This window comes from Nerophis ophidion, linkage group LG03 (assembly GCF_033978795.1).
Source record: "Nerophis ophidion isolate RoL-2023_Sa linkage group LG03, RoL_Noph_v1.0, whole genome shotgun sequence".
In the NCBI taxonomy this organism is placed as follows: Eukaryota; Metazoa; Chordata; class Actinopteri; order Syngnathiformes; family Syngnathidae; genus Nerophis; species Nerophis ophidion.
Window position 1 is genome coordinate 32093317 of NC_084613.1, and position 14262 is coordinate 32107578.

Genomic DNA, 14262 nt, shown 5'->3' on the forward strand with positions numbered 1-14262 from the left:
AATAATTCCCGAGCGCGGTGAATGCTGCTGCTCACTGCTCCCCTCACCTCCCAGGGGGTGAACATGGTGATGGGTCAAATGCAGCTGACACATGTGACAATCGTTGGGACTTTAACTCTAACTTTAGTCCCCATCAATATTTTGGGCCTCTGATCCAATCCAGTTTCAAGGCCCGATCCGATACTTCGACAACAGATTATGGGACCAAAACCGTTTTTATAGCAAGTAACAAAAGTAAACAATAAAACATTTGATAAAGCTTATCTGAATAAATCATTAATCATTAAAATGAGATGATTGTCGTATTGGATATTACATACAACTTTATTTTTTAACAATATAAAGTGGGTTGTGCATAAAAATATAAATACAAAATAAATAAAATAAATATAAACAAAAAGTAGGATTGGCTCCCTTTGGGTTTTACCCCCAAAGCCTTCCGGTATTCTAAAAGTACTCCCTGAGTTTGTAAAAAAATAACAAATAATGACCAAAAATACTTTTGTAATGATAAAATATTACTAGATATTATCAACATCTAGAGTGATCACCCCTTCTTTACATTGAAACTTTAGCGGTTAGCTTCTTATGTTGTCATGCTCTATGTATGTGTGTGGTATACTTAGCCATTCATTTTCCTCTAATCCTACAGTGATAATGATAAATGGAAGAAAAATGCTTTATTTTCCGCCGTGTTGGAGAGGATCTTAGAAGTGGCTTCGCACTGTGGATAGACGACACGTTCGTCGCAGCTTGCTCTCAAAATCCCGCCGGTGTTCTAGCGAGACACACACCCTCCTGGAATGAATGCATGCCTGTCATAACGAATATAGAAATGTTTTCATGTCTCACTTTTTCGTGTTTGTACAATACAATTCTTTAAAAAAATGCAAATATCGACCCTCAATCCGATCAGGACATTTATAGTGCGACGATGAAAATTGGCTTGGTCTGTGAAGTCTTTGGATTGTGCAATGTTTGCCACGTTCTGCCCCCGTTCCCACATTGTGATGAATGGCAGCAGGTCAGGAATTTCACGGTGGCCATCGCCCTCATTGCCCCTCTGTTTCATCTCTTTTGCGATTTTCATGTCAACGGCTTCTTTGATCAGTGGTGGGTTTCATTCTGCGTCGTATGAACCGCCAAAGACCCACACGGACCAAGTTAAAACAAACGCACGCAGCAGCCTGTGATCGGGATGTGCTAACGTCTCCGACCCCTTAAAGCCAAGTGCACTGAATGAAGAAGTCAAAAGAGCTGAGCTCAATTTTGATTATTAGTTGGAGCAAAACAAGACAATAAATTCCATCCATCCATCCATCCATCCATTTCTACCGCTTGTCCCTTGCGGGGTCGCAGGGGTCGATGGAGCCTATCGGAAGGCAGCACACACCCTGGACAAGTCGCCACCTCATCAAATTCTCAACATATAATATGTAACACACTGTTCATCTATAGCAACGCAACGTGACCACATGTGCAGGTTTTGCAGTTTTCTCGAACCCACTCCACCACTCTAGTTTAACGTGAACCGCGTGCAGAAAACACTACTATGAAGCCCCAACATGTTATCTTCATTGCGGGCCAAGGAACATTTAGCCTAAGTGTGGGTTCTTTTTGAATGTACTTCCTGATTTTATAAACATAATATACATAGGGACGGCGTGGCGCAGTGGTAGAGTGGCTGTGCGCAACCCGAGGGTCCCTGGTTCAAATCCCACCTAGTACCAACCTCGTCACGTCCGTTGTGTCCTGAGCAAGACACTTCACCCTTGCTCCTGATGGGTGCTGGTTGGCGCCTTGCATGGCAGCTCCCTCCATCAGTGTGTGTGAATGTGTGTATGAATGGGTAAATGTGGAAGTAATGTCAAAGCGCTTTGAGTACCTTGGAGGTAGAAAAGCGCTATACAAGTACAACCCATTTATAACCCATTTATTTAAAAAAAACGAAAGGTGTTGTGATGCCAAAGAATATCGACGTCATCATAGTAGTATCGACTAGATATGTGCCTGTACTTGGTATCATTACAGTGGATGGTAGGTGTAGATCCACCAATGGCGTTTGTTTACATTTTGATGCCGGCGAGCTACGGTGTGTAGTGAAGCATGTTCAGCTATTCCTTTTCCTGCAGGGATGATACTTGTAAGAAACTTACTTTATTTGTCGCCATGGAGCCACGGATTAGTGATTTAGAAGTAGTTAAAACACTGCAGACGGTGAATGGAATTTAGTTCCTAAGTCATGTCTTAAAGCACCTCTTCCTGCGGGCGTTTCAGTGCTCTAATTTCACCTTTATCTTTAGTTTTTAAGCCAAAAGGCGTCCGTTCTCCCTTTTCTGTCTACACACTGTGTCTGCTTGTAAGTACTCTTTGATTGTGCGCTGACGAACACTCTCGTCTACTCGTAAGTCAGCAATTTCATGACGTGACTTTGACGATACCGTTCCAGAGATGGTATCGTACCGAAAAGTATTCATTAGTAGGGATAATGTTCGTTAAGAAATTATCTCACTATTATGTTAGAGACACTATAGACTGGACTTTCACTATATTATGTTAGACCCACTCGACGTCCATTACACCAGGTTCCCCTAGGGGAGGTAGGGAGGGGGTTACCCACATTTGCGGTCCTCTCCAAGGTTTCTCATGGTTATTCTCATCGATGTCCCACTAGGTTGTAAGTTTTTCCTTGCCCTTATGTGGGCGCTGATCCGCGGCTGTCGTTATGGCTTGTGCTGCCCTTTGAGACACTTGTGATTTAGGGCTATATAAATAAACATTGATTGATCGATGACAGGAAGGGTTCTTATCGTGGGCAAAATAATACTTCAGCAAGGGTTCTATTTTGAATATCCTGTAGGCTAGTTTCAAAGACTTCAGTTTCTTATGTTCAGAAATAGCAGGTGTGCAATCTAAATAGGTTCATTAGGTCTTTAAAAAATGATGCGCTTTTTTTATTCTTATAGCCAGACCTTTGTTTATTTCCGTACCGTACCAGATGGCGCTGTCAGCCTGCTACTACGAGCAGAAAGTCAGTGCCAAAAACTTTTTCAATCAGCTGGCCAGACACGTCACAGCAACATCACGTGAAAACCTCCGAGGAAGGCAATATCTGTGGCCGAAACAATCATGTACTGAAAAAAGCAGGTGTGCAAGTTTGTAGTGGGGCACAAAATGACACTTCTATAGAGCCAAGTAAAATTTAAAATGACAGACGTTTTGTCAGTTGTTAATAACCAAAGCTACATAGTTGTTTGATACTGCATTTGATACTGTTTGTCTCTGTAGAACAGCTAGGTTAAAGCTGGGACAGAATAGAATAAGGGAAGTCTTAAAGGCAAAAGAAGTCAGAGGACTGACCAAATCTAATAATAATAATAATAATAATGGATTAGATTTATATCGCGCTTTTCTATTGTTAGATACTCAAAGCGCTCACAGAGAAGTGGGAACCCATCATTCATTCACACCTGGTGGTGGTAAGCTACATCAGTAGCCACAGCTGCCCTGGGGTAGACTGACGGAAGCGTGGCTGCCAGTTTGTGCCTACGGCCCCTCCGACCACCACCAATCATTCATTCATCATTTATTCACCAGTGTGAGCGGCACCGGGGGCAAAGGGTGAAGTGTCCTGCCCAAGGACACAACGGCAGCGACTTTGATGTCAATAGGTGGGAAGCGAACCTGCAACCCTCAGGTTTCTGGCACGGCCGCTCTACGCACTACGCCATGCCGCCCCAAACGGCGTAGTATCTCTGTAGAACAGCTAGGTTCTACAGGCTGTTTGTGGCCTTAAATAGGATTTTGTTCTAAATGACTACATCACCCCCCCCCTTACAGGGAGAATCGTTCCACGAAGGATGCGGTCTCACTAGTTCTGACTCACCTACAGCACCCTAAAACCTATGTTGGAACGCTAGTTGTGGACTTTAGTTCGGATTTGCTAGCACTGAAACTCCACAAACTGGGACTGTCTACTCCACTCTACTTGTGGATCACAGTTTTCCTCACCAACCGACCACAGGTGGTGTAGATAGAGGACTCCACATCTTCCCCTCTAATCAACAAATATGGTTGTAAAGTTTGCGGATGACACACCCATGTAGTGGGTTGCATATCCAATAATAATGAGACCCATTACAGAGCCATAACCTCGTCCTGCACACCAGCAAAACTACAGAGGTCATAGTGGACTACAGGAGGTCCAGGACGACCGAACACACTCCTCTATGTATACAGGGGAAGGCGGTACAGCGTGTGGACATCAAGTTCCTGGGCGTTCACATCGCCGCTTAAAACCAGACACCTGGTGAAGAAAGCCCAACAATAGCTGAAAGGTGCAGGACTTTCCTCTCATTTGCGTGTGAACTTTTACAGAGCATCTATAGAACGCATCCTATGTCCAAGCACAACCGTTTGTAAGAGTAAGGACTTTACCTGAGTGGTGAAGAAAAGTTCAGTAGATCACGGGCTGTTGTCTTGCTGAGGTAGACTCAGTTCATAGCTCACGAGTCCAGAGGAAGGCCAGATGTATTGCCAAGGATACCAACCACCCAGGAAATGGATTGTTTGTACGACTTCCACCAGGAAAGCGGTACAGGTACATTACAACTTGCATGACAAGTCTTAGAAATATCCATCCATCCATTTTCTACCGCTTATTCCTTTTGGGGTCGCGGGGGGCGCTTGCGCCTATCTCAGCTACAATCGGATGGAAGGCGGAGTACACCCTGGACAAGTCACCACCTAGTTTTTCCCAAAAAGCTGTGAATTCAATCGTCCCCATGCATTAAGGACTCTAACCCCGAAGCAGGAATTCACACTTCTGTATATTGTTAGTGTTCATGCAGTTTTACCTGCCGTTGTTTGTCCCTGGTCATCTAAGTACAAGACTATTATTTAAAGGGCGCCTTTCTTTTTTCTGTTGTTTTTTTCTTTGCTAGTATTTATATGTTTCCTTAAGTTGAGAACCTCACTGAAAATGTTGTTCAGTTTGCATTATGAAAACAAATAATCTTGAATCCGTCACAATGCTGGCGTTCGAAGCTATTCTAATTTAGCAATTATCTCTATGGGATTTTGAATGGGGGCAACACTGTTTGGATTTTGTATGTTCTCACCGTGACTGTGTGGGTTCCCTCTGGGTACTCAGGCTTCCTCCCACCTCCAAAGACATGCACCTGGGTACAGGTTGATTGTGTTATGATCCGCTGCCCAGATCATAGCATATACTGATTTTGTTCCGTTTTGGTATTATGTTCTGCTGATGTTTACCTTAGTTCCTGGTGGCACTTCCAGTTTATTCTGTTACTATAGTCACGCATTAGTGTCACCTGCCTTTTGTTTTTGACTCACACCTTTTTGTAATTACTGTCCTTATTTAAGCCTGCCTTTTCCGTTAACTCGTCCTTACTTCCTAGTTTTGTTACACGTAACAAGTGACGACGCTGATTCCCGATTCTGGTAAACCTGCTTTTGTATTTGCTAGCTTCCACGCTATGCTTATGGTTTTTTCTACCTCCCAAGCTAGTTCTGTTGGTTTTGCCTTTTGTTCCTCGTGCCAGTTTTTCTGTTCTTAGTCTTTTTTTAGTTTAAATAAATCTATTTAACTGCATCTCGAGAGAACGACCCGCATCACCGTGCCCAGCAAACGTCACAGATTGGCAGCACTAAATGGGCCCTAAGTGTGAATGTTGTCTGTGTTGGCCTTGCCATGAGATAGCGACTTGTCCAGGGTGTACACTGCCTTCCGCTTGTGTGCAGCTGGGTTAGGCTCCAGTACCCCCCACAACCCCCGTGACCCTGAGATGGACAAGCGGTAGTAAATGGATGGATGGATGTTGACTCACCGCTGAATAAAAGTTTAGCAGAGACAAAGTACAATTATACCTATGAGACAATATAGTCCATCAAAGTAAGACGAGCAAACATCAGCAGAGCATGACGCCCATGGTGATGATCAGCTACTAAAGTGACTCATGGTCACCATAAAAACCACATATTTCCCTTCCCCCCCAGGTTGCTTTGGCTCTAAATAACTACATTTCACTCCACTGGAGACCTGATATCTTTAGAATTCAGTTTAAGATTTGATTATGTTTTTTAAATCTCTCAATGGTCTGGCTCCACCATATCTCAACTCATCTCAACCCATCTGACCTGGGATTTTTAGAGTGCCCAAAGCCGAGACTGAAGAGGAACGCTCTTTCTCTAACTCTCAGAGATGCTACATTTATCAAGACTTTTAAATATTCACTAAACCTTGAGCTTGAACTGTTTTTATAGTCATTCCTTGTTTTATTTCTACTTCCTAATTATTATTATTTTTAACCGTTTTATTGTTCGGTCCGTTTTGTTGTTTATAAACCCTTCTGTATTTATTGTCATTATTAAATTTTTTTTTTTACCTGTTTTTAAAATGTACAAAACTTTGGGGCAATAATGGCTGTTTTAAAATTGTGTTATATAAAGGGACAAGCGGTAGAAAATAGAGAAGGAGCAACGACACACGGTTATGTCCAACACACAATATGTGTCATTTACAGTTGTATCACCTTTTTTGTCACTGAAAAGGGGCTTCAAATACTTTCTTTAGGTCTACATTGCATGTATTATCAATCAATCAATCAATCAATGTTTACTTATATAGCCCTAAATCACTAGTGTCTCAAAGGGCTGCACAAACCACCACGACATCCTCGGTAGGCCCACATAAGGGCAAGGAAAACTCACACCCAGTGGGACATCGGTGACAATAATGACTATGAGAACTTTAGAGAGGAGGAAAGCAATGGATGTCGAGCGGATCTAACATGGTACTGTGAAAGTTCAATCCACAATGGATACAACACAGTCGCGAGAGTCCAGTCCAAAGCGGATCCAACACAGCAGCGAGAGTCCCGTTCACAGCGGAGCCAGCAGGAAACCATCCCAAGCGTAGGCGGACCAGCAGCGCAGAGATGTCCCCAGCCGATACACAGGCGAGCAGTACATGGCCACCGGATCGGACCGGACCCCCTCCACACGGGAGAGTGGGACATAGAAGAAAAAGAAAAGAAACGGCAGATCAACTGGTCTAAAAAGGGAGTACATTTAAAGGCTAGAGTATACAAATGAGTTTTAAGGTGAGACTTAAATGCTTCTACTGAGGTGGCATCGCGAACTGTTACCGGGAGGGTATTCCAGAGTACTGGAGCCCGAACGGAAAATGCTCTATAGCCCGCAGACTTTTTTTGGGCTTTGGGAATCACTAATAAGCCGGAGTCCTTTGAACGCAGATTTCTTGCCGGGACATATGGTACAATACAATCGGCAAGATAAGATGGAGCTAGACCGTGTAGTATTTTATACGTAAGTAGTAAAACCTTAAAGTCACATCTTAAGTGCACAGGAAGCCAGTGCAGGTGAGCCAGTACAGGCGTAATGTGATCAAACTTTCTTGTTCTTGTCAAAAGTCTAGCAGCCGCATTTTGTACCAACTGTAATCTTTTAATGCTAGACATGGGGAGACCCGAAAATAATACGTTACAGTAGTCGAGGCGAGACGTAACAAACGCATGGATAATGATCTCAGCGTCTTTAGTGGACAGAATGGAGCGAATTTTAGCGATGTTATGGAGATGAAAGAAGGCCGTTTTAGTAACGCTTTTAATGTGTGCCTCAAAGGAGAGAGTTGGGTCGAAGATAATACCCAGATTCTTTACCGTGTCGCCTTGTTTAATTGTTTGGTTGTCAAATGTTAGAGTTGTATTATTAAATAGAGTTCGGTGTCTAGCAGGACCGATAATCAGCATTTCCGTTTTTTTGGCGTTGAGTTGCAAAAAGTTAGCGGACATCCATTGTTTAATTTCATTAAGACACGCCTCCAGCTGACTACAATCCGGCGTGTTGGTCAGCTTTAGGGGCATGTAGAGTTGGGTGTCATCAGCATAACAGTGAAAGCTAATACCGTATTTGCGTATGATGTCACCTAGCGGCAGCATGTAGATGCTGAAGAGTGCAGGGCCAAGGACCGAACCCTGGGGAACTCCACACGTTACCTTAACGTAGTCCGAGGTCACATTGTTATGGGAGACCCACTGCATCCTATCAGTAAGATAAGAGTTAAACCAAGACAGGGCTAAGTCTGACATACCAATTCGTGTTTTGATACGTTCTAATAAAATATTATGATCGACGGTATCGAAAGCAGCGCTAAGATCGAGGAGCAGCAACATAGATGACGCATCAGAATCCATCGTTAGCAATAGATCATTAGTCATTTTTGCAAGGGCTGTCTCCGTGGAGTGATTTGCCCTGAAACCGGATTGAAAGGTTTCACATAGATTGTTAGACGCTAAGTGTTCATTTAACTGCTCCGCAACAATTTTTTCAAGGATTTTTGAAATAAAGGGAAGGTGAGACACCGGTCGGTAATTTACCATGAGGTCAGGATCGAGGTTAGGTCTTTTAAGAAGAGGATGAATAACCGCTTTTTTGAATGCTAGGGGAACAGTGCCCGAGGAGAGTGATAAGTTTATAATATTTAGCACTGATGGACCTAATAATACAAAGAGCTCCTTGATCAGTTTCCCAGGAAGAGGGTCAAGTAAACATGTTGTCTGTTTTATTCCATTTACACGTTGTAACAATTCCTCTAATGTTATTTCCTCAAAACGAGAGAAACTATTTTGGAGGGCAGAATCCGCCGTATATACCATCGTGTCAGTGTTAATAGAACCCCGTTGTAGCTGGGACGCATTGTCTTTAATCTCCTTTCTAATGACTTCAATTTTCTTACTAAAGAATTGCATAAAGTCATCAGCTGAGTGGGTTGAGCTACTGGAAGGAGTCCCTTGTTGGGTTAGCGATGCTACCGTACTAAACAAAAATTTAGGATCGTTTTTATTACGGTGGATGAGATTTGAGTAATATTTAGCTTTTGCTAAGGTAAGCATGCGTTTATAAGTTATTAAACCATCACTCCATGCTTGATGGTGCACCTCAAGTTTAGTCGTGCGCCATTTGCGTTCCAGCTTTCTACAAAATAATTTCTGAGCTCTAGTTTCTTCTGTAAACCACGGGGTGCGCTTTTTTGGAGCCTTTTTTAACTTTAGCGGTGCTATGTTATCAATGGTTTCGCGCAGGGCCTCGTTAAAGTTGTTAGTGAGGTTATCAATAGAGCCCACATACTTTGGGAATGGTGCCATTACCGAGGGCAGTAGGTCAGCAAGAGTTGTCGTTGTGGCTGTATTAATGTTGCGGCTGCTATAGCAGTTATTATTATTATTAGTTTGACGAACATGCGTCTGAACCTCGAATTTTATAAGGTAATGATCGGACAATACTTTAGTATACGGGAGTATCGTAACTTTGGAAACGGTGATGCCCCTGACAAGCACTAGGTCTATCGTATTACCGTTGCGATGCGTGGGTTCATTTATTATTTGTGTGAGACCACAGCTATCAATTACAGTCTGGAGCGCTACGCACGGTGGGTCCGATGGGGTATTCATATGGATATTAAAGTCCCCCATTATGATTATATTATCGGCGTGTGTCACTAGATCAGCAACGAACTCTGAGAATTCATTAATAAAGTCCGAATAGGGCCCTGGGGGGCGGTAGATAACAGCCAGGTGTAGAGGCAGCGGTGTGACAGACCTCATAGTAAGCACCTCAAACGATTTATATTTATTATTTATGTTAGGACTAAGGTTAAAGTTTTCGTTGTATATTAGTGCGACCCCCCCACCCCTTTTGAGCGGACGGGCAATATGCGCATGTGTAAAGTTAGGAGGACATGCCTCATTTAGCGCAAAAAAGTCGTTTGGTTTAAGCCAGGTTTCGCTGAGACCGATGACGTTAAGATTGTTGTCTCTGATAATATCATTAACTAACAACGTTTTAGGAGACAATGATCTTATGTTTAGAAAACCTATATTATAGGTAGTGGGCTGTTTTAGGGAGTTTTTGATCAAATTATCCGTAGTAGCAATATTAATAATGTTGTGTTTATTATGCCCAGTGCATTTAGTATAGTTACGACCATATCTAGGAATTGATACGACAGGAATTTTCCGATTGTTTGATTGTTGCTTTGATAAACTGCACGCATCATGGTTAGCCACCTCAGTAACGGGGATTTTCCGATTGTTTGTTTGTTGCTTTGATAAACTGCACACATCATGGTTAGCCACCTCAGTAACGGGGATTTTCCGATTGTTTGTTTGTCCCAATGATCCTAGGAGCTATGTTGTCTGGGGGTTTTCATGCCCCCTGGTAGGGTCTCCCAAGACAAACAGGTCCTAGGTGAGTGATCAGACAAAGAGCAGCTCAAAGACTTCTATGGAATTACAACGAAATGAACCCAGATTTCCCTCGCCCGGACGTGGGTCACCGGGGCCCCGCTCTGGAGCCAGGCCCGGAGTTGGGGCACGATGGCGAGCGCCTGGTGGTCGGGCCTGTTCCCATGGGGCCCGGCCGGGCACAGTCCGAAGAGGCAACGTGGGTCATCCCTCCAATGGGCTCACCACTCATAGGAGGGGCCATAGAGGTCGGGTGCATTGTGAGCTGGGCGACAGCCGAAGGCAGGGCACTTGGCGGTCCGATCCTCGGCTACAGAAGCTAGCTCTTGGGACGTGGAACGTCACCTCACTGGGGGGGAAGGAGCCTGAGCTAGTGCGCGAGGTAGAGAAGTTCCGGCTGGATATAGTCGGACTCACCTCGACGCACAGCAAGGGCTCTGGAACCAGTTCTCTCGAGAGGGACTGGACCCTCTTCCACTCTGGCGTTGCCGGCAGTGAGAGGCGACGGGCTGGGGTGGCAATTCTGGTTGCCCCCCGGCTCAAAGCCTGTACGTTTGAGTTCAACCCAGTGGACGAGAGGGTAGCTTCCCTTCGCCTTCGGGTGGGGGGACGGGTCCTAACTGTTGTTTGTGCTTACGCACCAAACAGCAGTTCAGAATACCCACCCTTTTTGGGTACACTCGAGGGAGTACTGGAAAGTGCTCCTCCGGGTGATTCCCTTGTCCTACCGGGAGACTTCAACGCTCATGTTGAAAACGACAGTGAAACCTGGAGAGGCGTGATTGGGAAGAATGGTCGCCCGGATCTAAACCCGAGTGGTGTTTTGTTATTGGACTTTTGTGCTCGTCACAGTTTGTCGATAACAAACACCATGTTCAAACATAAGGGTGTCCATATGTGCACTTGGCACCAGGACACCCTAGGCCGCAGTTCCATGATCGACTTTGTAGTTGTGTCATCGGATTTGCGGCCTTATGTTTTGGACACTCGGGTGAAGAGAGGGGCGGAGCTTTCTACCGATCACCACCTGGTGGTGAGTTGGCTGCGATGGTGGGGGAGGATGCCGGACAGACCTGGCAGGCCCAAGCGCATTGTGAGGGTCTGCTGGGAACGTCTGGCAGAGTCTCCTGTCAGACAAAGTTTCAATTCACACCTCCGGGAGAACTTTGAACATGTCACGAGGGAGGTGCGGGACATTGAGTCCGAGTGGACCATGTTCCGAACCTCTATTGTCGAGGCGGCTGATTGGAGCTGTGGCCGCAAGGTTGTTGGTGCCTGTCGTGGCGGTAATCCCAGAACCCGTTGGTGGACACCAGCAGTGAGGGATGCCGTCAAGCTGAAGAAGGAGTCCTATCGGGTTCTTTTGGCTCATAGGACTCCGGAGGCAGTGGACGGGTACCGACGGGCCAAGCGGTGTGCAGCTTTAGCGGTCGCGGAGGCAAAAACTCGGACATGGGAAGAGTTCGGGGAAGCCATGGAAAACGACTTCCGGACGGCTTCGAAGCGATTCTGGACCACCATACGGCGCCTCAGGAAGGGGAAGCAGTGCACTATCAACACCGTGTATGGTGCGGATGGTGTTCTGCTGACTTCGACTGCGGATGTTGTGGATCGGTGGAGGGAATACTTCGAAGACCTCCTCAATCCCACCAACACGTCTTTCTTTGAGGAAGCGGTGCCTGGGGAATCTGTAGTGGACTCTCCTATTTCTGGGGCTGAGGTCGCTGAGGTAGTTAAAAAGCTCCTCGGCGGCAAGGCCCCGGGGGTGGATGAGATCCGCCCGGAGTTCCTTAAGGCTCTGGATGCTGTGGGGCTGTCTTGGTTGACAAGACTCTGCAGCATCGCGTGGACATCGGGGGCGGTACCTCTGGATTGGCAGACCGGGGTGGTGGTCCCTCTCTTTAAGAAGGGGGACCGGAGGGTGTGTTCCAACTATCGTGGGATCACACTCCTCAGCCTTCCCGGTAAGGTTTATTCAGGTGTACTGGAGAGGAGGCTTCGCCGGATAGTCGAACCTCGGATTCAGGAGGAACAGTGTGGTTTTCGTCCTGGTCGTGGAACTGTGGACCAGCTCTATACTCTCGGCAGGGTTCTTGAGGGTGCATGGGAGTTTGCCCAACCAGTCTACATGTGCTTTGTGGACTTGGAGAAGGCATTCGACCGTGTCCCTCGGGAAGTCCTGTGGGGAGTGCTCAGAGAGTATGGGGTGTCGGAATGTCTTATTGTGGCAGTCCGCTCCCTGTATGATCAGTGCCAGAGCTTGGTCCGCATTGCTGGCAGTAAGTCGGACACGTTTCCAGTGAAGGTTGGACTCCGCCAAGGCTGTCCTTTGTCACCGATTCTGTTCATAACTTTTATGGACAGAATTTCTAGGCGCCGTCAAGGCGTTGAGGGGTTCCGGTTTGGTGGCCACGGGATTAGGTCTCTGCTTTTTGCAGATGATGTAGTCCTGATGGCTTCATCTGGCCGGGATCTTCAGCTCTCACTGGATCGGTTCGCAGCCGAGTGTGAAGCGACCGGAATGAGAATCAGCACCTCCAAGTCCGAGTCCATGGTTCTCGCCCGGAAAAGGGTGGAGTGCCATCTCCGGGTTGGGGAGGAGACCCTGCCCCAAGTGGAGGAGTTCAAGTACCTAGGAGTCTTGTTCACGAGTGGGGGAAGAGTGGATCGTGAGATCGACAGGCGGATCGGTGCGGCGTCTTCAGTAATGCGGACGTTGTATCGATCCGTTGTGGTGAAGAAGGAGCTGAGCCGGAAGGCAAAGCTCTCAATTTACCGGTCGATCTACGTTCCCATCCTCACCTATGGTCATGAGCTTTGGGTCATGACCGAAAGGATAAGATCACGGGTACAAGCGGCCGAAATGAGTTTCCTCCGCCGGGTGGTGGGGCTCTCCCTTAGAGATAGGGTGAGAAGCTCTGCCATCCGGGAGGAGCTCAACGTAAAGCCGCTGCTCCTCCACATCGAGAGGAGCCAGATGAGGTGGTTCGGGCATCTGGTCAGGATGCCACCCGAACGCCTCCCTAGGGATGTGTTTAGGGCACGTCCAGCTGGTAGGAGGCCACGGGGAAGACCCAGGACACGTTGGAAAGACTATGTCTCCCGGCTGGCCTGGGAACGCCTCGGGATCCCCCGGGAAGAGCTAGACGAAGTGGCTGGAGATAGGGAAGTCTGGGCTTCCCTGCTTAGGCTGCTGCCCCCGCGACCCGACCTCGGATAAGCGGAAGATGATGGATGGATGGATGGATGTTTGTTGCTTTGATAAACTGCACGCATCATAGTTAGCCACCTCAGTAAAACACATGTCCAACTCTGAAACACTCAAAGCAGAAAAGACTTGTTCTAATTTAACTGACTCCTTACCCAGACCAGTAGTCTCGCATTTTCCATCTAAATCCGTCTTCGGGATGGAGGAAAGTGGTGTTCTGTGGGGATTAGCCTTCTGCTTTGTTTTTAGCCCCGCTCGGCATCCGCGTTTCCGATCACACCGCTGGCGTCTGCTCCGTAGACGGCCCCCGCTGCTACTAGACTCCCCTGCTTCACAGGCCGCTGGATGTAGCCGCCGACGTATTCCCATGCTAGTTAGCAAGTCTAGCACGCAAGTGTCTATCAGTCCAAAACGGCCCGATATGTCCACATCCAGAAGTGTCTGGCGGTCGTACGTGATCACGGAGTGACCACGATGTGAGCCAGCCATAAAGTTTGTGGAATTGTCCGGTATTTCTGTATTAGATATGTTTTGGTATAAAAACCCCGTTTCCATACGAGTTGGGAAATTGTGTTAGATGTAAATATAAACGGAATACAAAGATTTGCAAATAATTTTCAACCCATATTCAGTTGAATATGCTACAAAGACAACATATTTGATGTTCAAACTGATAAACATTTTTTTTTTGTGCAAATAATCATTAACTTTAGAATTTGATGCCAGCAACACGTGACAAAGAAGTTGGGAAAGGTGGCAATAAATACT